Below are 3,232 nucleotides of genomic sequence, written 5' to 3' on the forward strand. Positions count from 1 at the left end.
ACGCAAGATACACAAAGTATCAAAATTGTACACAAGAGGCTTCAGCCCTGCACATCAGCATAACTGATCACTTTAGTTGGCCCTGGCAAGCAGGCGTCTAACTTTTAAAAGGACCCTTTAATTATATCTGCCCAAATCTTTTTAGTCCCTTCGTCTGATTGCATTACCACACTGTAGTTTAGAAAAACTTGCTGTTGGTTCCACATCCTGGTCCCCAGGAGGGTGGGGACACGACAGGTGTATCCAAAAATCTGAGCAGGGGGATTCCAGAGTGTCTCTGGTCTTGCCTTGGGTGTGAAGCATTTCTTCCAGTAGATTCTGGACTCTTGGCCTCGGTGGAAAAGGCACTGGCTTCTCCTCTCAGTGACTTTGCCTTGTGGCCAAGGCCAAGCTGTTTCCACCACTCCCTAGCTGACATTCCTTCCCAGTTACAATTCACCCCCGGGCCATCAAAAGCAATAAGGAAGTGACTCCCGTCTGGATATCTGTAGATGTAATCAGTAACCTGGGGCTGACTCGTGCCTGGCCCTGGCGACATCGACATCGACATCGATAGAACCTTCTGGTCTCTGCTTCTCTGACACCCTTGGCAGGCTGCCTCAGGACTCACTGTTAAAATGCCCACTATGCTCACACCTGGCCACAAGCACATGCCAAGACTCCTATCCCATTTGACATGGAGAACCTCTGGGGGGGGGGGGGTCTTAGCTGAATAACCAGGATGGTGAGATGCCCTTCACCCCCACTGGCTTCACTGAGAGCCCCAGACACCGTTCCTCTTTCCCTCCTATAGTGAGGCCCATTCCAGGTCGTTCCTTCTCTGAAAAACACCAGGCCCTGTGGGTGTTGTATTTAGAATTGATTGATGTTTCATGTTCCTAGACAAGGATAGCGGTGTATATTACTAACGGCTTTTTTTTTTTTTTTTTAATTTCAAGAGCTTACTCACTTAATAGTCTTATTTTTCTTAATAAAGGGGGGAAAAGTACTGTCCAAAAGCAGGGACTTAAGACTCCCAAGAGGTGGACCATGAGCCCCTTAAAATCATGCTAGGAGAAAACATTAACTAAAATACGCGGACAAGATGACAACAAGCGAGGAAACTGACAAACTGTTATGTGCCATAAAATCCCATCTCAAAAATGAATCTGAAGTGACCGGAAGGGGGACGCTGATGTTCCCTGTCTCGCTCCGGGCGCCAGACAAGCAAGAATTTACACTGCGTGCAAACGTGCGGCTACTTTTCGCTCTGCGTTCCATTCATCGAGTCAAAGGTCAAAAACATACTGGGGATCACACACAGCCGGTAAAACTCTGCAAAAAGAAATGCACACGAGCGTCAGCAGTGGCGGTCTCTGGATGGCGGCGTTTTCAGCGGCTCTGATGCTCTCTTCCAGATACTGTGCTGACCCTCCTCAAAGAAGTTTCCTTTTACAGTTCACAGGACAGCCCCGGCTTGGGGGTGGGGGGGGGCGCCCCGTCTTCCTTCCCCCGCCCCGGCCCCGCCGGGTCGCGGCCACCGGGAGCAGCGTCCTCGAACCCGCGCCGCGGCGGCCGCCGCCATTTTCCGCGCGGCGGCCGGAGGGCCTGGCGAGTCCGCCCCGCGGAATTCGGGAGCCGCTCCCGACCCCACCCCGGCCGCCTCCGATCTCCCCCTCCACACCCCCCACCGCCCCGCCCCCGCGGCCGCGTCCCCGCCGCCGCGGCGCCCGGCCCGGGCTCGGAAGCCGCCGAGCGCCGGCTTCCCGGAAGCCGAGGAGCGGGCCGCTCGAGCTCCTCCCCTCGGACGCGCGCCGGGGGGACCGCGTCTCGGAGCCTAGGTGTTCCCAGCCGCGGGACCGTGCCGGCGCGGCGAGGTCTTTAGCGACGCAGAGTCGTCTGCTCGCTGTGACCTCGTGGCGCAATGGTAGCGCGTCTGACTCCAGATCAGAAGGTTGCGTGTTCAAGTCACGTCGGGGTCACGGTCGCCTTTTTTCCCTCGCCAACCACGGAGGGCCGCAGGAAGCGCCGCAAAGGCCGTGAGGGGAGAAATCCGGCCTCCGGCGAGCGCTGTCACACTGCCAACGGGCGGAAAACCCCGCTCTTTTTCCTCGCATCGCGAATACGGGGTTTATAAATGCGACTGCGAGAGGCAGAGGTTCCTTGCGGCGGCCGACAGGAGGCGCGGCGACAAGCTCCGAGTGGCCTCCCCTGCGCCCTGGCGGCCGCCCTGCCACCCCCCGCCTCCGTTGATCGCGGGCCCCCGGGGTTACCAACCCCCATCCTCCACCCACCCCACCCTCGCCTCTGCAAAGCCGCGTCTCCTCCCCCTCCCCCTCCCCCACGCACTTGGGCCCCCTGGGAACGCCACCTGCCGGAAGATTGAATTCACACCTGCAGGGGCCTCTCGTCCAGAAAGGGGGCCCTTGTCCCAAGGTCTGGTGCCTTCTGCAGGTGTCTCCTTGCGTGTCCTGACCGGCTCTTTCCGCCGCAAATGTTCCCCACGCTCAGAAGCTCGGTGGATCTGGCTATAGCCGTAAGGCCTGGGTATTCACCTCGATACGGTTTGTTAATAGTTACAAACAAAACAAAAACAAAAGAGTGTTACCTGTCCACCAGTAAAGGGATGCATAGAGGAAAAAAAAAAAGCAGTTGCCTAAATATTTCAACACATACTGTATATGTTAATGATGCTATGTATCCTTGTTAAAATGTGGATGGGAATTATTCACACCGACTGGAGGAGAGTGGTTACTTCTGGGGAATGAGGAGGTAGGAGGGATGGAGGACAGTCTTACTTTTCTTTCTTCTTTTTTCTTTTTTAACAAGCATACCCAAACGTTAACATTAATTAAATCTGGTTGGAGAGTACATGGAGTCTAATAGCAAACCTGGGTTTCGGTCGGAATTCACTCTGCCTGCAGAGACCCAAACGTGCAAGTCAAAACATTAGTTTATAATTTCCTGGGTTACTAGGACCCACAGCAAGCTGGCAGGGGTATATTCTCTCGAAAGAAATACATTCTCAAACCAGGCCTTCTACTTTTCGCACACGTAAAGTGCCAGTCCAAATACACTCGCGTTTTATTTTAAATAAATCAAAAGAGAAGTCCTTCTGCGTAAGAACCAGCAAAATCAGATCCACAGACTTCGGATATGGGGATTCTCAGATACAGAATGCACGATGGGTGGGTTTAATCTTTTGAAAACGAAAGGACTAGGGCGCCTGGGTGGCTCGGTTGGTTGAGTGTCC

At 54.4% G+C, this 3,232-nt stretch overlaps 1 non-coding gene across 1 annotated transcript; it reads left to right on the top strand.

Annotated features, from left to right (window-relative positions):
- Positions 1 to 1,889: 1,889 nt before the first annotated feature.
- TRNAW-CCA (transfer RNA tryptophan (anticodon CCA)) lies at positions 1,890 to 1,961 on the top strand. Its single transcript has one exon. It is a non-coding gene; the product is annotated as a tRNA-Trp (tRNA).
- The last annotated feature ends 1,271 nt before the right edge of the window (positions 1,962 to 3,232 follow it).

Source organism: Herpailurus yagouaroundi, unplaced genomic scaffold, assembly GCF_014898765.1.
Source record: "Herpailurus yagouaroundi ecotype Mexico unplaced genomic scaffold, PumYag 208, whole genome shotgun sequence".
Classification (NCBI taxonomy): Eukaryota; Metazoa; Chordata; class Mammalia; order Carnivora; family Felidae; genus Herpailurus; species Herpailurus yagouaroundi.